Source organism: Narcine bancroftii, chromosome 1, assembly GCF_036971445.1.
Source record: "Narcine bancroftii isolate sNarBan1 chromosome 1, sNarBan1.hap1, whole genome shotgun sequence".
Classification (NCBI taxonomy): domain Eukaryota; kingdom Metazoa; phylum Chordata; class Chondrichthyes; order Torpediniformes; family Narcinidae; genus Narcine; species Narcine bancroftii.
The window spans coordinates 345623542-345645067 of NC_091469.1; the positions used below are offsets into that span (position 1 = coordinate 345623542).

The 21526-nt window shown below is 38.7% G+C and overlaps 1 long non-coding RNA gene across 2 annotated transcripts in view; it reads left to right on the forward strand.

The window, feature by feature from the left end:
* The window catches only part of LOC138752474 (uncharacterized), a 60488-nt gene extending 39460 nt beyond the window's left edge, over positions 1 to 21028 (forward strand). The window contains exons 3-6 of one of the 2 annotated variants that reach the window (XR_011350678.1): positions 372 to 432; positions 3346 to 3422; positions 20276 to 20424; positions 20594 to 21028. This is a non-coding gene — a long non-coding RNA (uncharacterized lncRNA). Of the gene's footprint in view, positions 1 to 371; positions 433 to 3345; positions 3574 to 20275; positions 20425 to 20593 lie in introns of those variants that run through there. The other variant, XR_011350675.1, reaches the window with a different exon arrangement.
* Positions 21029 to 21526: the final 498 nt, after the last annotated feature.

Sequence of the window (21526 nt, forward strand, 5' to 3'; positions counted from 1 at the left end):
ATTAAATATATACTAATTGCAAGGAGTTGATAAGGTTCTTGAAATTTAGGGGATAGGTTTCATAATGTAATACCTACAATATGTAAATAAATGCACCAAATTTTTAAGAAAATATAATATTTATTTCTTAAATTATATATAATTTTCTCAAGAGGTCTACATCTATGTATGTCCACGGGCCATCTATACATTCCCAAATGTGAATCTGATTTCCATGTTACTGCTATACATTTTCTTGCAACCACTAATGCAATTTTCATGAATTCCTTTTGAAACATATGTAATTACAGTTTTGTCCTTATCTTAGATATATTACCTAATAAGAAAAGCATTGGATCTTGAGGAACATTAACTTTAATAACCTGTTCTAGGAATACTAATTCTGCCCAAAAAGTACTCAATTTTGAACATGACCAAGTGGACTGTAAAAAGGTATTTGTCTTTTGATTACACCTAAAACATTTATTTGACAAATCTGCTTTTGGTCTGTATAATTTCTGTGGGGTAAGACATAATTGATGTAAAAGGTTATATCTGACATTTATAGTATTTGTCATACTATCATGACACAATTCTAACCAACTTTTCTCTCCAATACAAATATTTTAAATCAGTTTTCCACTATTGCCCGAGATCAGTGGTTTTCAACCTTTTTCTTTCCTCTCACATATCACTTTAAGTAATCCCTATTCCATAGGAGGTCTGTGATTAGAAAGGGATTGCTTAAGGTGGTATGTTGGTTCAAAGAAAAAGTTTGAAAACCACTGTTTAAATCGTACCTAATTGGGTTGTTATGTGCACGGTTTCAGAGCTCCAAAGGAAATGGCCCAATGACAACAGTTCTCAAGCAAAATATTTCAGTAACAATTAGGTCTAGAGCAGTGATTTTCAATCTTCCATTCCCACTCACATATCACATTAAGCAATCCCTTACTAATCACAGAGCACCGATGGCATAGGGATTACTTAAAGTTGTATGTGAGTGGAAAGATAAAGGTTGAGAACCACTGGCCTAGATCTATGAATTTATTGTGTTCATATTGACGTTTGCAATAATGGATACATAGCTGAAATAAACTTCTTGATTGTTTTATTACAAATCAAATTTCTATTTCATTCCTTTCAGATAATAAGATTTTGACCCAATTTATCCTGCAAATATGCTTTTATTTTATAATAACATATATAAAAATATTTATTTTTCAATTGGTCAAAGGACATTAAGCCTCTCCCTTCAAAACAGTCCACTATTCTCCTAATTCCTTTACCAGACCAAGTAATGAAAAGACAGGTTAATTATAAAAGGAATAAGTTTATTTTGAGTCAATGGCATTTTATGTATCTCATAATTCCTTATTCCCATTTCAACATTTAACATATTCCATATATTAATTAAATGTTTGAACATTGGAGTATCTCTATCTCCAATTATTAACCCTTTATTCCATTTATATATAAAATATTCATGCATTGTATCCCCTATTTTATCCATCTCTATCATAATCCACATTGGTTTAGCTCACTCTTAAAAGAAGGAAGAGAAAAATCTCATTTGTACTGCTTTATAATTATTTTAAATTTAATAGTTGTAATCCTCCCATTCAAATTTTCAAGTTAATTGTTCTAACAAAATCTCCAAATTTTGCCCTTCCAAAGAAAATTTCTTACATATTTTTTTTTATTTCTGAAAAAAAAATCTGAGGAATGTTTGAAAAATTCATTGCAATCTAGGAAAAATATTAATTTTTATACAATTGCTGATAAGTGTGAGGTGCTTCATTTTGGAAAGAATAATCAAAGCAAGGCATGTGTGGTAACTGGGAGGGCATTGAAGAATGCAGTGGAGCAGAAAGATCTTGGAATAACAGTGCATTGTTCCCTGAAGGTAGGAGCGCATGTGGATAGGGTGGTGAAGAAGGCTTTTAGTATGCTTGCTTATATAAATCAGTGCATTGAATATAGGAGTTGAGAAGTAATGATGAAACTGTACAAGGCATTGGTGAGGCCAAAATTAGAGTACTGTGTGCAGTTCTGGTCACCAATTTATAGGAAGGATATTAACAAGATAGAGAGAATGCAGAGAAGATTTACAAAAAAAAATGTTGCCTGAGTTTCAGCATCTGGAATACAAGGAGGGACTGAGCAAATTAGGTCTTTATTCCTTGGAACGTAGAAGGCTGAGAGGGGATTTGATAGAGTGTTTACGATAATGAAAAGGATAGATAGAGTTGATGTGGAAAGGCTTTTCCCATTGAGAGTAGGAGAGATGGATACAAAAGGTCATGGGTTGAGAGTTGACGGGCAAAGGTTTAGGAGTAACATGAGGGGGAACTTCTTTACTCAGAGAGTGGTTACTGTGTGGAATAGGCTTCTGGGAAAGGTAGTGGAGGCAGGGTCAATTTTATCATTTAAGAAAGAGTTGGATAAGTATATGGATCGGAGGGGGATGGAGGGATATGGACAGAGTGCTGGTAAATGTGATAAGAGGAGGGTACTTGGATCAGTGCGGACTAGAAGGGCCAAATTGGCCTGTTTCCGTGCTGTAATTGTTATATGGTTATATTATCGCTTCCCCATATAAGTTATAGGTAATTCCATCCTTTTTAAAAAAAAATTCCTCATCAATATTCTTAAGTAAAGGGTTATAATTCAATTTAAATATAATTTTAAACAATATTATCTATTCCTATCCCTTAATATTTTATTCAATTATTTGCCATTTAAATTGAATATCCCTCTTACATTGTATAATCACCCAGAGTAAGAGGAAAAATCTCATTTTTATCCTAATCTACTTTTTCACATTTATCCCTATTTACTTTGCAATCTGATACTATTCTGTATTATTTTAATCTTGAATATAATTTATGCAATGAATTTTCTGATTCTGTCAGATAATCTATTACATCATCTACAAATAAACTAATCTTGTGTTCCTCTCTTCCTTACTGTTGACACCTTGATGAGGACTGTATCATGATCTCCTGATTTCCTCTTCCTGAAATCCACAATCAGCTCCTTCGTTTTGCTAATAGTGAGTGCAAGGTTATTGTTATGGCACCACTCAATTAGCTGAACTTTCTCCCTCCTGTACACTACCTCATTAACATCTATGATTCTGCGATGACCATGGTGTTATCAGAAAATTTGTAGGTTGATTTTGAATTGTACCAAGCAACGCAGCCATGGGTGTATAAAAAGTAGATCAGTGGGCTAAACATGCATCCTTGAGATGCACCTGAGTTTATCATCAGTGAGGAGGAGACTTTGTTTCTGATTCATGTTTTTTCTCATTAAGAAGGTGATGGTGAAGAAATATTCATGGAACTTTTATTTAATTTGCAGTTAATATGGAAAGAGAGAGGTGGAGCCAATTGTAAATTTGGAGAGAAAACTGGAGCACATGGATGATATGACCATTTGTAAGAAATTCTAACCATTTGCATTCTCCAAGATAAAAAGTTAGGATCTCTTTGCAATACTCACAACAACAATTTGTTTTTCTCTGTTAACTAAGATTAAAGAGTGTTGATGTACAGAGAGAAGTGCATGTCCAAAGCCCACTGAAAGTGAATAAGGTAGCGAAAAAATGCAGTTGGTATGTTTGCTTCTGGCATTGAATAAAAGAATTGGGATGTCATGTTGCAGCTGTACAAAACATTGTTTAGATTTGCCACTCTACAAGAATGATGGGGTAGCAATATCATTATTATCAGGATGTTGCCTGGAACAGAAGGCTGAACGTATACGGATGGTTTTGGTAGGATGGGCATACTCTCATTGTAAGTGGCTGAGCTGTACCCTTTCAGAGGTTTATAAAATTATGAGAGATGGCAATGGGATTAATAATCAGTCTCCCTCACTGTGCAAAACCAGATTTAAGGTGACATGGGAAACACTCAAAGGAGATGAGAAGGGTAGGTTTTTCACACTGAGGATTGTAAATATCTGGAATGAGCTGAAGGCAATATTTTACATTTTTTTTTACATCAGCTCTGAGTGTTTTTAATTAGGTCCAAATTAATGAAATGAACTGATAGATTTACTGAAATTGAACCTTGATATTTTAAATTTGATTTTCTATTAATTAACACAATACGGTGATAATGGGATAAACTGGGAACCACAAAATGACAGAAATAAAGAAAAGTGCCTAAAATTAATTTCTTTTCAATATTTCTGAACATGCTATGTTGTTGTGGTAACATTTGTTCTCTGCCTCAGAAATTAATTCATTTTATGTAACGTTTTACATTTCCGACCAGGGATGATCTTTTAGACTGCATGTCACTAAGCATATATTTTAATACATCATCACATCCATATCTTTATTCCATCAAATTATCACCTGCCTCATTTTAAATCATGCATCTCAAGGCATTATTGTTTGTCCTGTCCTTAGTTATACTTTTTTTTAAATTTTTTAAAAATTTTTCACACTATAAACCACATTGATCAAGATACATACATTTTCCTTTTCAAATATATACAGTGTCGTTTTTCTCCCCCCCCCCTCCCTCTTCCCATCCCACCCTCCCTACCTCCTCTCCCATTCATTTAAAGTTCAGAATCTGTCACCCCCTTGTCTCCTATAATGTATGGCATTGAATCATTCAATGATTGTTTATAGTTAGATACCTCAGGTCATTCGCTCCTGTCTTCTGTTTAGCAGTGCCTCAATTGCCACATTGTTCTGAAAACTCTCTAGAGAAAGCAAAAGTGGCAAAACACTTCACAATAAGAGGTAACCTTTTTGAGCCCTAATAGCCCATCTCTTTCCAGCCATTTGGAAGTAAAGTCAGACCTGTGCCATAGCGAAAGAACCTTGAGGTCAATTTTAACTGAAATCTGGGTAGAAATCTGTTTTTAGTCACCAGAGGGCCGGATTTAGCAAGTGTGGGGCCAATAGCACATGTTATAAAGGGCCCCTAAATTAAAAAAAAACATCTAAATATTAAAACATCTAGTAGTTTAAAAGAGAGAACAAAAGGGGCAATTATAACACCAAATGCAAGTGGAAGCTAATTCGGAGGAGAGAGATATATTCAAAGCGATAAACTATTGAAAATGCAGCCAGCAGCATTGCACATTTTATGAATGGATACAAACTTAAATGGGTGTCAGTAACTTGAGGACATAGGTCATCCAGTCTCATCTTTCTGGTGACTCAGAGAAAGTCTGCCGTGGTCTATTCTAAACATGGGATGGTGGTGTAACAAACTGCGTGCTATTGTTTTTTTTCGGAATGGCGGAGTGATGGGGTGCGAGTGCGCTTTAATTTTATGGGGCAGCAGGAGGATAACTTGTTTTCCCTTAGGGGAATGTGTAATTTTTAGCTGCTTTGAAACAAGTGAGGGGGGAGAGAGAGAGAGAGAGAGAGAGAGAGAGAGAGAAAGAGAATTAGAATCTGACTCAGCCAAATAAATTCCTTTTTTTTGCAAGTATTCATTTATGTGGAATCTCAATGATTTTTAATTTAGAGTCAACATTGATAACATTTTTACTCACCCAACCTTGGCAACCTCATTTATTACCTCTTCAAAATAATTGAACATATTCATAACAAATCTCTCAGATCTCTATATGTTCAATGATTACATCCTTGATGAAATGTTATAATAATTTTTACTACCACCCCTTTAAGCTTTCATATTTCCCACCAATGCCCATACCAAAACAGACATTATATAACACGGATAGTATTTCTGTTTAATATTAGCGATTTTAACTAATTATCACCTTCAATCAGGGTTGTTAACACAGTAATTAATGGGAATGTGGGATCTGATAGCTGCTGCACCAAGATAAAAATGAAAATGTTTAAGTTAAATCAGTTCATAAAATTTGAAGGCAGTATAGTGCATAAAGAAATTGAGCAAGTCAGCAAGTACAGTACTATAATAAGAGAGCAAGCATTTAGTGTGGGCTGCACCAAAACCATGAACATCAAAATATTCTAACAACTTGTGTGTTTTTGATATCGTAAGTTGGACTCTGCTTTCTTTTTCTTTCTGCGCTTTATATTTAACACTTCCAGAAGCATAATGATGTCCAATATCTCCTGCTTTATTGCTCGTTGCTATCTGCAGAATGCAGCACCATGACATGTAAATGAAACCAGCCAGTTGACTGAGAGCCTTAGGAGTGTTTTGCTTACACAGCCGTTGTGTTCCAGGAAATTAGTCCCAATTTCCCGGAACGCAGTCTGTGTAAAATTATCGGAATGGGAATAAGGACTCATTCCTATCCTGACATTTTACCTCTTCGACCTCTAGTTATTTTCACGGATCAAGTGAATGGGCTAACCTCCTTAAATACCGCACTTCAGCTATTCTGTTTAAACCCGCGGTGTGTTTTGGATATTTGATCATTCCTGTGTGAATGGCCACTCCCAGAAAGTTGGGAGACACTTCTGAACAGAAAGAAAATCACACAAGTTCTATGTAAAAACATAAGTTCAGCTAAGGCACATTTTTGTTTCCATTTTCATTTTCATCTTTGTGCAATGGTATGAGAAACCACAGTCCCATAGTCTGAAGTAAATCATAAAATTCTGTGGACACTGTGGTTGAAGTAAAAAAAAACACAAAACACTGGAGAATATCAGCAGGTCAAACGGTGTCCTTTACATATCAAATGTTATGATAACCAATGTTTCAGGCTTGAGCCCTTCATCAGAGTATGAGAAAATGCCAGCAAGTGTCCAAACAAAAGAGTGGGCAGGCAGTGTGGTGGTGGGGGTGTTGGCAAAGGCAGGAGATGATAGGTGGAGAAAGGAGGGAGGGGACAGCAGCAATGAGGGGCAAGGAGGGATGACTAGGTGGATGGAGGAACTGGAAAGACAGGGCAAGGGGGAGGGGAAAGAAAAGGCAAACCGGTTTAGTGGAAGGAAGTAAAATCAATGTTCATGCCATCTGGGTGGAGAGTGTCAAAACAGATAATAAGATGTTGTTCCTCCAATCCGTGGGTGGTCAAGTTGGGATAGTGCACAAGGGCATGGACTGACATGTGAGCATGGAAATGTGACTCAGAATTGAAATGGTTGGCCACTGGGAGGTGGTTGTGATTGGAGAGGAGATGCTGAGCAAAGCGGTCTCTCGGTCTGCAGCCAGTCTCTCCAATGTAGAGAATGCCACAAAGTGCAAACCAGATGCAGTAAATATGTCTTCTGAATGTACATGTGAAGTGTTGCTTCATGTGAATGGCCTGTTTGGGGCTCTGGACCTTGGTGATAGAGGTGATGTGGGTGCAAGTGTTGCACCTCCTGCGGGCACAGGTAAAGGTACCAGGGGTGTGATGGATGGGGAGGGATGGGTGTAAGAGGAAATCATTAAGGGGTGGGCATTGCTTTGGTGCATCTTAAGTGTGTCATTGAATGCCTCTCCCTCTTTTTCCTATTTCCTATATCTTGTTTTTTTGTTTGTGTGTGTGGACACACACTGCGGCTATGGCTATGCCTTTGTTTTCATTGGCTTTTGCATTCTCAGTGAACTTTTTTGCATGCTGCAGAACTAATTTACTGGCGTCGCATAACTTCACAGCTCCAGCAAAGGTAAGGTCTGTCTCTCTCAACAACCTCTCTCACTTTCTTATCAATAATCCCAAACACAATTTGATCATGGGTTATTTAATCCTGCAGTGATCCAAAATTGGATTTTCTTGGTTTTAACTTGAAGTCTGTTCAAAAAAAAAGTATCAGAGCTCTTTCCCTGCCACGGGGTGCACAAGTGAAACACATACCTCTCAAATGTTTAATGTTTCTTTGATGAACAGTGTTCATCAAACATCTTGATAACCTTGTCAAACTTGCCTTTGTCTTCTGTCTCAGCAAAAACAAACGTATTGAACAACTCTAGTGCTTGAGGTCCAACCACGCTAAGTAGCAGTGCAATCTTCTATGAATCAGGTTAGCTATTGAGTCCAATGGCTTGTAGGTATAACATGAATCATTGTTTGAACTAGCTTCACTCATGGTTGACATTTCCAGTCCAATTTACAGCATCATGGAGCTTTACACTCTCTATTTCTGCTGATATCAACTGATTCTCACGATGCGTACTCCTGGTATTCTTCCACTCCTGTGCTCACTGCATACACCTAGTACCATGTGATGTTTCTTTTATTGTTATGAAGAAACTTAGATTCTTTTAAAACAACTATACTTTATTAGCTATAGACACAAGACTGTATGGAGGCATCCATCTTCAATACAACCAAAACTGCAATAAATTAGTTTCCAACTCCCTCTAGTGGTCAGGAGAATCACTAGCATTCTATCATTACACAAGTTTCAGAGCATTCCTTAAAAATATTCTTACACCATAGAATGTGTCACGCAGCAGTATTCACTTACAGCCAGTTTGCGCTGGAAGGCCAACCAATTTTGGGCAGGCCAAACTGTGTCTTTCATGGAGCAAATGATTTTGACTATTGTTGAAGGTGTAAACAAATTTTTCTTATGGCTTGCAGCGACGAAAGGCATTAAAATACACTTCATAAAACCATAATATGGGGAAAGTGATAAAACCCTAAGCACAGAGGAACTGAATGGAATTACTCTAAGCAGTGCAACTGGCCACTAAGAATGCTCCAGTAACCCTTCTCTGAAATGACTATCAAAACTATCCTGATCTTTCTACTTCACTTTGAAAATGTATTGTGTATACATTAACTCACTGTAGGAAGCTTCATCACAAATAATTACAGTGTTATTATTCTGTGTCATTATCGTAGCAAGAATCTAATCAGTCCTGTCTTCATCTAGTCCTGTTTTTGAAAATTAGATTTTCCTCGATGAAAAGGAATCAATCTTAAGGGTGACAGATTAATTTGTTTCTAGTGCACATATTTTCCCTTGTTATCTGTGGGATGTGAGATAGTAATTCATGTTCTTGATGTATCTTTAGTGATAATGATCTTGCATATTTTAAAGTATTTGTGGTTGATCAAGAGCAAGGTAGAAATATTTATTTAATTAAATAGTTATTCCAAATTATGGCTAAATAATATAAGGTTTTAGGATTTTTATTTGTGCATATTTATCCTTGAAGCAGAACTAGTCATGATTTCTGATGGTTCACAAAAAATCAAAGCATAAAACGCAAAGTAATGAACAAAGGACTCATGCGGACATGTTAAAATGACAACAGAGCAAAGGAAGTAGCCAAAAAATAATTGAATAAAGTATATCTTTGAATGGTGGATTTAAAAAATCTTGACTGCTAGTTTTTTTTTTCTGGGGGGGGCGAATAATTTATTTACAAAAACTCTTGTTATGGCAGAATGGATATATTACATTTTTGGATATTTTTTTTTTATTTTGGGGACATTTTCGAGAAGGCAAAGTTCAGAACCTGACTGACACCCAACAAAAAATAGAGCAAAAGAGTAAAAGAGCTCTGATACTTTTTTTTCTGAACAGACTTCAAGTTAAAAAAGTAGAAGGAGAATACAGAGGTGTGAAAGGTAAGGTAATAAAAGGTAAGGAATGAAGGGAATCCAAAAGTGAGAATTTTAATTTCAAGAAAATGCAGGTCCTCTGGCACACTAATTTGGAGCAATTTTGGAAGGGAGTAGGAGATTTTAATTATCTTTGTACTTATTTTTTTTTGTAGACATGCAGCCTGGTAACAAGCCCATTCTGCCTAACTGTACCCTAGTGCAGTTTGAATGGTGGAAGGATACTAGAGCACCCAGAGGAAACCCACACAGACATGGGCAGAACAAATAAACTCCTTATAGACAGCACGAGATTCAAACCCCAGTTGCTGGTGCTGTAACAGCATTGCCCTAACTGCTACACTAACAGAGAATGTAAATGAGTCTGGTGAGAGTTTATTGCATTTGTCAAACCAAGTGGGAGACAAAGGCAGAAATGAGAAACAAATTGGATTTGGTGGGAATTTATTGAGGATTATAATTTCTGATAACCACCTTAAAAGAAGACTACATTAAGGGTGTTACGGAGTCCAGAGGAGCCCACAAACCAGCAGCAATAGATATGCGCTACAACACAGGGTCACTTAAACAAAAGTAGTTTTTAATTATATTTGAACAAGAAAACAGAATTAAACTCTAACTTATTACTTAACCTACCTAACTACTTAATTCCCCCTCTAATACTAAGTGCAGGTTAAGATTATATTTAAGATTACAAAAGTTCTTTGGATCACAATCCAATCTCACTGGTTGCAGACAATTCTTGCACTGTACACAGAGGTCAGCATTAACAAAGTTCACCAGTCTTTGGTGCTGAACAGGCAAATGGTTACTACTCAGGAGAGTTCTTGCTGGTTTTCAAAGAGAGATTCCTTTTCCAGGACATCCGCAACTGATTCCTTCTCGATTCCTACTTGCCCCCTTCAGGATTCTCCAGATGATCCTCTTTCTTTCAAGTCCCCTTTCACACTGCGTCTTCTCCTTTGACCAGGCAACCTTCCAAAGTTTGCACACTTTGTCTTTCTGGAATGGATTTCTGTCTCCTCTTTCTCTGTTTCACACCCTCCCTCTCTGAGATCAAAAATCTTCTCCTCTGCTGGCAAAGATCACATGCTCTTCCAGGCAAGCTGCTGTCGATACTTTGTTGCCTTCTGCAAAAAGCATTCTGCAAAAGTCCTGCAAATATTCTGTGTGTTAAAATGTGTGTGTGAAAGCTGCTCTAACAATTCCTCCCCAACCACCTCTAAATACTCTGTCACAAGTGAGAGATTAAAAAAATTGCTAAAAAAGATAAGGGAAAAAATAAAAATAGCAAAATGATTCTAGAATTCCAAAACAAAAAATGCTGGGAACACTCAGCAGTTCAGGCAACAAGAATAGAAAGCAATACAGAATTTATATCTCAGAATGGAGATCTTTTGTTTAAAAACATTTGAAGTTCCAAGCATTTTCTACTTACATTAACAATTAAGATTTAATATACAAAGTTATTAAAGTTTTTTTTAACAACTGACTGTATGCATGGCTGATGTTGAAACTCTTAAATGGTTTCATTTCTGAACCTAAATGATTAATTATCATTGTTCTAATAATTATTACATTATCAGAGGGGAAAACTTACATTCCTAATCAGCTATTCTAACTTACTGACTGAGCTTAATGGGCAATTTAAGTGTAAATCCCAGTAAGTTCTAAAAATAAATGGGTGTCTTGAAAATGAAAAGCAAAATAAGAAAATGATAGAAATCTGGAGATTCTCAATTCTACTAAATTTGATGGTCAATTTTCACATTAATATTTTTAGTTTGGCTCAGCCCATGATTTAAATTGCATTTGAAATATTATGATACAGAACTGTACAAACCTACTTAAACAAGAACTTCTCAATTGTTGCAAGTGCCTGTAAAACCTCAAACTGGTTTCAGGAATTAATGGACGGAGGACAGGATCTAAGCAAAATTTTATTGTTTAATATCAGAACATAAGAAACAGATACAAGCATGCTGGAAAATTCACCAACCTCCATTATCTCCCAAGTAATAATTTACCCAATGTTCCAAAGTGATTTTTCCTAACATGATTACCATCTCTAATCCCTGTGATCCTACCCTGTTTATAACAGAATCTGTGCAAATGGATCATTACTGGCCAATTTTGGTGAAAAAGACATGGATTCTAAATGATTATATTTCATAATGAACCTGTACAACAGGAAGGTTCTTCAAATGGAACCAATTACACTGGACATAATTTTTTTTTTCAAATGGTTTGCTTCCTGAAAAGAAATTGTGGACGATGATAGACCAATTCAAGATGAACAAAAACATAATTTCTGATTTGCTGTGTCATGTAGGAAGCTGTAGAAATCTTTTATTGAATTTAGCATGTTTAATCTCATAATGATGCTTACACATCATGTTAGTTAACTAATTTAAAAATGTTTTGTAGCTGATTTTCATTTGTATTCAGCATCTGATGCCTCTTGTATCAGTGTCCAACAATAGTCAGCCACCATTGATGGATTCCAGTTGCCCTGATACCATTTTTCCATAGCAACCATGTCCTGGTGAAATCTTTCAGCATGTTTGTCACTGACTGCACCAAAATCAGGGAAGAAGTTCAAGTGCAAATGGATAAAATTAATTTTCAATGACTGGTTTTTAATGTTTGAATTAGACTTAAAATATGACAGGGGATCACAAAAATAGGTGATTTTTGAGATCAGTAGCCAACACTCCCAGAAGTGTTCAGGAAGCAAAATCTTCATTTTACGGTGTTCCCATTGAGTAATATTATTATTGGGCATGGAATCCTGGTGTGCACAACATTTTTATTGTTTGTCTCTGAATTAGAGGACCATTCACTCTATTGAGTAAGAAGCACTTAGGGAATTCATCCACAGATGTTTGAAAAAAATACTGATGAAAATAATCAGCAGGTAGGTCAGCGATATATGGCCACAAAGTTGTAATGCTGGGCATATGATTGGCAAAGCCCTCCGTTTTTGATGGGCTGAGTCAAGAAGTTGCATTTTACTGTGGGCTCCATGTCACAGATTACATGATTAGTTTGGGGCAAAGGTGCATTCTAATTGATGGAAGGATTGGGAGGGAATGGAGAAAAAAAATGAACAGAAATGGAAATCAATTGTCTAAAAGGCTGTCTAAGACAGAAAAAATGTTCATCATGCCTAAATAAGTACATGGAAGAACAAATTGTGCTGTGTAATCTACAATGACAAGGTAGTAGGAGCTGAATTAGGCAACACTACTGTTTCTCAGGAACTGTAAATATAACAAGTAAAATGGCCACAGATTTTACTGTCAGTTTTTTTTTCCCAGTGTACCTGGATAATTTCTTTAAATAGATTTCCCTTTTGTGGTGCACACAAATATCACGTCGACATGTTGGAGTGATTAAACGGCTTTAATTACCAAAAACCTGCCCATTACTGATGCACTACTTGTCCTGGCTCCAAGTACAGGAGCAAGAGGGGGCAAGTCCAGGCACAGCAGCCTTTATTGGGAAATCCAGGGAGGAGCCAAGGGAGGGGTTAAGGGAGGTCAGGGATGTTCGGACTGGCCAGCCCATACAGCTATGAAAGTGCCTTTCACCACATTCACCCCATCTTTGAGATAAAACCCGGTGGGGTGATGTGGCAACACGGAGCATGTACTGTACTTTATTACATATATACGTAGTTCATAGTTTCCACCTCAGTTCAGCCTGTCTGGTGGTCTTGTGATTCTCTGTGACTTCCGAGGCATTGGATGAGGCCCCTGTGTTCCTACACAGAGCTCGTGGAATTTCAGTTATAGAGCCATTCTCTGCTTGTTGGGGTGGGCTCATTTCTGGGAAGATCTCTGTGGGATTGACCATCGCAGGTGCTTGGCTTATGACTAGGGCTGGCGGGTGAGGTTCTACTGGTGACCAGATTATCTGGGGGAGGGGGGGGGACAGAAATACGTCAAAACCCTGGGACATGGATGGGTGCTGTATCGATTGGTTCTTCTGGGGTCAGCTGATAAGTGTTAGTGTACCCTGCCCAGGCCATGTCTTGGACTGACACTGTGTCCTCCCTCATGTCCTGGTACTGCACAAATGCATATTGTGGGTTCTTGTGTACTAGATGTACTCTTTCCACCAGGGGATTTGTCTTGTGGGGTCTAATATGTCTTCAAAGAAGAACTGGCCCCTGTGTTGTCAGCCAGATTGGCATAGTGATTCCAAATGCCAACTGCCTGGGAAAAAAAAAAGAGTTTCTCGTGGGGGGGATTAGTAGCTGTGCACAGCAGGAACCTGGTTGTGTGCAGTGCGTCTGATAGTACCTCTTGCCACTGGGAGACAGGCATCCCTTTTGACATGAGGGCCAAAAGGATGGCTCTCATGATTGTACCGTTCTCCCTCTCCACTTGCCCATTCCCATGGGGGTTGTAGCTAGTAGTTCTGCTTGTGGATCTCCCTGCCACCTGTAGGTACTGTTGCAGCTCCTGATTCATGAGGGAGGAACCCCTGTCACTGTGTATGTAACTGGGGTATCCAAACATAGTGAATATGGTCCGGAGTGCTTTGATGACCATGGCTGCGGTCATATCCAGATAAGGGATAACAAACAGGAACTGGGAGTACTCATCCACTACATTCAGGAAGTACAAAGTCCATACTAAGACATTCGAAGGGATGGGTTGCTTTAATCAGTTGGGCTCTATCCGGTCTGTAAAAATGCAGCTTGCATTCAGCACAGACCAAGCAGTTACGGGACAGTTCCCAAATCTCCTTAACAGAGTAGGGTAAAGTTCTAGCCTTCACGAAGTTATACATCCTTGTCATGCAGGAACTTTAAACAATCTGCTTTTGCGCTGGCTCATGTTCCCTGTGACAGAGTATCAGGTGGCTCATTAAACTTCCCGGGCTGGTATAGGATCTCATAATTGTACGTGGAGAGTTTGATTCTCCACTGCATGATCTTATCATTTTGCTGTTAAACATAAATACAACGGCCCTCTGGTCCATCAACAAGGTAAATGGTCTACCAGCCAAATAATGCCTCCAGTGATGCACAGCTTCCACTATGGTTTGGGCCTCTTTCTCAATTGCCGAGAACCTGAGTTCCGGGCCGTGGAGTGTTCTAGAGAAAAATACCACTGGCCTCCCTCTCTGATTCAGTTTGGCTGCAAGAGCAACATCAGAAGCATCCCTTTCCAGTTAGAATGGGATGGATTCATCAATGGCCTGCATCGCCACCTTGGCAATCTCATCCTTGATGCCCTTGAAGGCTTTATAAGCCTCTGCTGATGCGGGAAAATCTGTTTTCAGAGCTTTCAGGTTCTGGGGCAATGGGAGTTCCCAAAGGGGGTGCATTCTCTCAGGGTTCGGGGACACCTTCCCTCCCTCCACCACGTACCCTAGTATCGACAATCGTGAAGTGCGGAACATGGACTTCTTCTGATTATATGTCAGGTCTAGGGTTTTTGCCATAGCGAGGAGTTCTTTAGATTTGTATCGTGTTCCTCCATGTCATGGCCACATATGGTGACATTATCCAAATATGGGAACGTTGCCTTTAGTTTGTGATCATCCACCATGTGGTTCATATTCCTTTGGAACACTGATACCCCATTTGTCAGACCGAATGGCACCCTGAGGAACTGATAGAGTTGGCCATTGGCTTCAAAAGCCTTGTAGGGCCTGTCCTCTGGCTGGGTTGGGATCTGATGATATGCCGACAAGATCTATGATGGAGAAAACCCTATATTGGGCTATCTTTTTCACCATGTCCCAGTAATGTAAATGTATTCACAATCTAGCTGTAGTTTATTACCATCTGGTTCTTCTTCCCCAACCCCCCCACTTTTACCACCAATACCTGAGCTCGCCAGGGGCTGTTGCTGGGCTCGCTGATGCCTTTGGCCAATAGCCTCTGGACTTAGGTTTTAATGGAACGTCTGTCTTCCAGGTTATATCTCCTGCTTTTGGCAGCTATCGGTCTGCAATTCTCTGATAAGTGCTCAGATAGCAGAGGGACCCGAAGGGTGGACAGCCCACACATACTTCCCAGCTTACTCTCATTGGCTGGGCTGAATTCCCTGTTATATCGGGGGGTGCAGACAATCAAACTGCATCGTTACACTTTTCAGCTGACACTGGAAGTCTAACCCCAGGATAACCGGCACACAGAAATTTGGACATTACCATGAATATAAAATCCCTGTACTTCCTGCTTCACACCCTTATGTCTCTGCAGACTGGGCTTTAGATGCCAGGAATATTTATACTTTTCTGTAGACACCTTCAGTGCCCAGCTCTTTATTAAGTCCCAGTGGATAAAACTTTCGGTGCTCCCTGTGTCAAACAAACAATCCGTGACATGACCATTTACCTCAATGTTCATCATCCAGTGTCACAGAGGCCAGGGTTAGGTCTAATTTCGAGTCACCATTGTACCTTTCCTGTTGGTAATACGTTGGACTCGGTGCCTCAGAAAATGGCCAACCCCAGTACTCCCACATTGATGGGACCAGAGGTGGTTAGCGGTTGCTGATATGAAGCCGGAAGTGATGTTAGCGATTGTCATCTTGATGACAGCTCCCTCCAAGATGGTGACACATCCTCGGATCGCACGTGGCACTGCTGGTTAGCGGGCTGCACTGGCACAGCTTTGCATAGTGCCCTTTCATTTTGCAATTTGAGCACACTGCATTCCTGGCTGGGCAGGACCTCCGGGGGTGCCTGGCCAGCCTGGAGAACACGCACTTCCCGGCCCCAGCTACCACTGGCATTGGTGCCGTATCCAAACATAGCAGCACCCTCGTTCGACATGAGGACGCAGGACTGCCAGCGGTGTAAGCCTCACAGCTTTGCACTCCAATCTCCAATGCCTCCCCCAAATCCAATACTTCTTGTAACGTAGTTACCTTTCTCTAGGAGTTTTTGAAAGACCTGGGTCGATAGCATGTTTGTCAGCAGTCCGTCCCACATCAGCTCGTCAGGATACTCAGAGAGGTATTCACCACGGTATATCCGCAGGGTCTAACCAGGTCTCTCATCGCCCTCACGATCTGTGCAAAGTGCTCCCCAGGGGCTTCACGCCAGGACATTACTTTCTACCTCATCTACATTGGGTTCATTAGGGCCCCGGACTACTTCTGCAACAGGACCATCACCTCATCGTACATTTGGCAATCTCTAATTATTGAAAATGCTCAATTGTCCACGGATACAACCAGGTGATCATACTTATCTTCAGCACCCCTTGGGTTGTGGCGGTGCATGAACATCTGCATCCCATGTAGCCACTTCTTGAAAGTAACGTCTGCATTGGGCTCCCTGGTTTCAATCATGAGCACGGTCGGCCAGCAAACTTCTTCCATTACCTGCTGCAGAGTTGATGCAGACCCCAGGGATGTGACCACTACTGCATCATGTCCACTCTTTGTGAGCTGGGTGACCGAGCATCTTCCCGATCGCTGCCACCTTGTCCCATATGCTGAGCTTCCATGGCTTTTGCTTTGGTAATTAAACTGTGATGCACTCAATAATCACGTCGATATGATGGAGTGATTAAACAGCTTGAATTACTAAAAACCTGAGCATTACTGATACACTACTTGGCCTGTTTACAGGTACAGGAACAAGAGGGTGCAAGTCTGGGCATGGCAGCCTTTATTGGGAAATCTGGGGAGGAGCCAAGGAGGGGTTAGGGAAGGTCAGTCCATACATCTATGCAAATGCCTTTCACCACAGCTTTGAGTCTTTGAATAGAGTCTAAAGGTTTCAATAAACAGGCACAACATTATGGACTGAAGTGCTTGTTCAATTCAAATTCTGGGGCTGGATATGATAGGATAATTGGGGACATGGGAGGTGACAGGCAAGGGCTTGTTATTTTGAGATTCTGAGCTCTTGGAGAATTTGAATTTTTTTTTTTAACAAGGTTAAAAAAAACCTGACACACAGGAGACTGCAGATCCTGGAATCTGGACCATCAAGCAATCAGCTGGAGGAACTCAACAAGTCAAACAGCATTAGTGGGAGAAATAAAAAAAAAATCATGTTTGGGGTGAGATTGGAGGACATGAGCATTCTTCTAAGAATTTATTTAGATATGGTAAAGGGTTTTGGCCTGAAATGCTGACCATTCTTTTTCTCTCATTGATGTTGCTTGACCTGTTCAGTTCCTCCAGCAGTCTGTTGCTTAAAGAAAAATCTGTCCTCTGGTCTGAGTTTTAAGCAGATGCTTGAATTTAATTCAGACTCCATTTCCTTACCCATGTTCTTGCCATCTCCATTTTCCCCATCTACAACTTCACTACCACAACAAGATGCATTGCCTCCACTTGACAGACAACACTTAACTCGTTTCTCTGACCTTTTGCAGCACACAAAAGTGCTGGAGAAACTCAGCAGGTCCTGCAGCATCTGTAGGAAGTAAAAGGCAGTTAATGTTTCAGGCCTAAACCCTTCCTCAAGAGCATTGCTGAGTATTTCCAGCACATTGTGCTCTGCACTAGACTCTATTACCTGCACATTTTCTTGTTTATCTCTCTTTGACCTTTTGGTTGTCTTTAATTTGTCCCTTGCTTAAACTAGATAGAGATTTGCTTTGCAATCTCAGAATTTTTTCCTATATTGAACACATCCCATCAATGACCCTCATCCTATTAAATTTCACTTGAACTCAATTCCACTCTCTGTCTCTGGAATCCAGTCATGAATGTGAATCCAGGTTGGACACATGAATAATTGTGCCACAATTCTTAAATTGGGAAAGTCAGAACTTGAAAGATGTTGGCACTCTGTCTAATCTGCAGGTTTTTTTTTAATGATTCAGGACTGACTCAATGCTTGGATCATCATTAAACCCAAAGTAGAATATGGAGTAGAGCTGGAAAATTCTGCTCACTGGCTTCTCATAAGTTGTACACTTTCCAGTATAAGTAAGGTGAGGGCTATTTGATCCTTTTGACCTCAGCAAATAATTCCTTTCTTGTAGCTGTTGTTCCCGAAATGCTTAATCACAGGAAGCCAGTTCACTGACACAAAAAAAAAAGTATGGGCACTGATATTTGAAGCAGTGAAAAATACTAAGCAGCTCAAACAGGGAGAGGCATGTTAATGTTTTAGCAGGGTGACTTATGAAGGAATATAAGTGCAGCTGATTGTAGATAGGCACATATGTGGGAAAATATGATTGGGAAGGGACGGGTTATAGAATGAAATTGAAAGTCTGTAGTAGGATGGAAAACAGAAGTGATTAAAGTCGTCAAGCTTTATTTGTGCAAGGCGAAACGGCATGAATAAAAGAGATAAAATAAAACAAGCATTTTGAAATGTCAACACTTAGATGCAAATGAAGAACTTTGGTAACAAGGATCACAAAGAACCAATTTGTGCATAAACAGGTATCAGAAATAGCAGTGATAAATGATGATGAGCAGGAAAATGGTTTTAAAACATTATTCGCAGTCACTTGTACTGAATGCAATTTGTGCATAATATCTCACTGTCAAAATTCAATTTTATTGGCATCAGTTGTATGTAGGTTTAAGTGTACAGTTTATAGTTTAAGTGTATAGTGTATAGTTTAAGTGTACAGTTGCATGTAGGTTTAAGCTTACACACCTATTAAAGGTGACCAGGGACATGTTACAACCCCATCTGTTTTAGTAACAATAATTAAGGGATAAATAGCAACCAAGGCATGAGGATGAATTCCTTGATCTTTGAAAATGTTACGATGTGACTTTTAATTCATAATGAGAAACAGTGCAGACTTCTGTTTAAGATCTCATTCAAAGGTAGTCCATGTTGCTCCTTGGATTCTCTAGATGCTCTATGCCTAAAATGCTTATCTCTAAAGTTGGGTAACTTTGTGATTTAGTAGCCAGAGTGTTGTTAATAGTCCTTCGACCAGGATAGTTTAATAGTCAAGTTTTTGAGTCTATTTCCATTCCAGCTTAAAAAAATGTTTTATTTCCTTATTTTATTCAAATATATGTTTTGTGCACTGTATAAATATCAAAAACATCAAATAGGCAGCAATAATGTCAGTGTGAAAATAATATTTTCTTCCAAGAACAATTCTATTTGATTAAGGTCTAAAAGAACTTGCTGAGAATTACCAGGCAAATTTTACCTGATCCTCACCATTCCTAACAATGTCCCATCATTTTTGGTAGGAATGTCCCATCATTTTTGGTAGGAATGTCCCATCATTTTTGGTAGGAATGTCATTGTTGTTAACCTTATTAGGATTAAACACAGCCATAATCAAAGTATAATGTTTAAGATTTAATAGACATTCATGCAAATGAGAAACTGTCTTTGTGTGCTATTTCAAAATTTAAGCTACATCATTTTTTTGAAATTAAAACAACAGCTGAATGAAAAAACAAAGCTGGCTGAAAGGCGATAGTGACTGCTTGACAGCATGAGGTGGTTCAGAGACACTCTCCTACACATTGTTTAAACTACAGACAGTGGGGGTGTGATCTTTACCTGCATCAATCCAGGCAGCAGACATCTTTGGCTAAGCAAACAATGATTAGACTTATTTATATATTCATAAACTCAGCCTTCACAATAATATTTTTGAGTGCTTAATACTTCTACTTTCCTCAAAGCTTTTTAGATTATCATTTTGAATTACTTTATCCCAGCAAAGAGGTTTGAATATTCAGCAATATTTTGTCATGTAATCCTTTGCATCCATATCCTTCGATTAAACAATCCTTTCTGCACTCAAAATGGTGAAATGAACCTGTAATTATTGAAATTGTATATAATCGCCTACTTTTATCTTTGTTGGTAGCAAAAAAGTTATTAATTTGATTTCTAGGAGATTCTCCAAATATTCTACAAACGAAGGATTCTTCAGACTATTTGCTTAATGTGATGAATAAAGATATTTTGCATCTGCAGCTCCTCATTCTATGTGACTCATTCACAATCACAACAAATGTGAAACAAGGTCTGCAAAGTTTCTAAGTAAGAAACATTTATGAAAAGTTTTTATATTTTAAAATGTGCTCTTAAGACTTTTGACATACCAAAAAGTAAAATATTTGGTTGACTAATACTTTGATACTTTGTTTTTGGCATTGCTTTAGTTTTACAAAGCAATATTTCAAGAAATAATTATTTGGTTATTTTTTAGATGTACAACACGGTAACAGGCCATTTCGGCCCACGAATCTGTGCTGCTCAATTTGCACCCAATTAATCTGAGCCCCGGATACGTTTCAAACAGTGGGAGGAAACCAGAACCCCTGGGGAAAACCCACACAGACAAGCGGAGAACGTACAACACCTTACAGATAGCGCGTGATTCAAACCCTTGTCCCGATTGTTGGTGCAGTAAAGGCGCTGTGCTAACCGCTATGCCAACGATGTTGCCCTTTTATATACATTGTGTAATTGATTTCAGAATTAAAAACTGTGCTGTTATGAAAACATTATCAGCATGAACATGAAGAGAAATGGCTGGAAGTATATATCTGAGGAGGGGCCGCTGTCTCAGAGTTGGCAGCTTTCTTTTCCATAGAGGCTTCTTGGCTGAGCTTTTCCAACAATTCTGTTTTAATTTTGGACTCCAGCATCTTTGGTTTATTTTGTTTCTATTTTTGTCAAGAAGACAAGTACACTTACTATTGTCACCTTTTAGTGAAATGTTGCATTTTATAAACTGATAAACATCAACTGTAAAGTTCCATAAAGCTAATTTTACCATAATTTTCAAAATGTCCTGTTAATATTGAATATCAGATAACTAATTTGTCATTCACTATTTTCGGCTCTGCTTTTCGAGTATCAGAGTTACGCTGGTATAGAGTTTCAAAATCTAGTGAGTTTTCTTTAAGTGCATTCACCGTCTCTGCGACCATCTCTTTTACAACTACAGGATAAATATCATCTTTTTTTGTGGATTTTGTGGCTCATAATTCCTTTACCATAATTCTGGAACTGATAGTTGACATTGTAGCTTTCATTGGTGAAACTACTGCAGATATTGCCCATCTGACACATTGTTCTTTCGCAAATAATTTCTTGCTAAATGTTTTGAATTAACTTGAAAATAACGGACAGATAA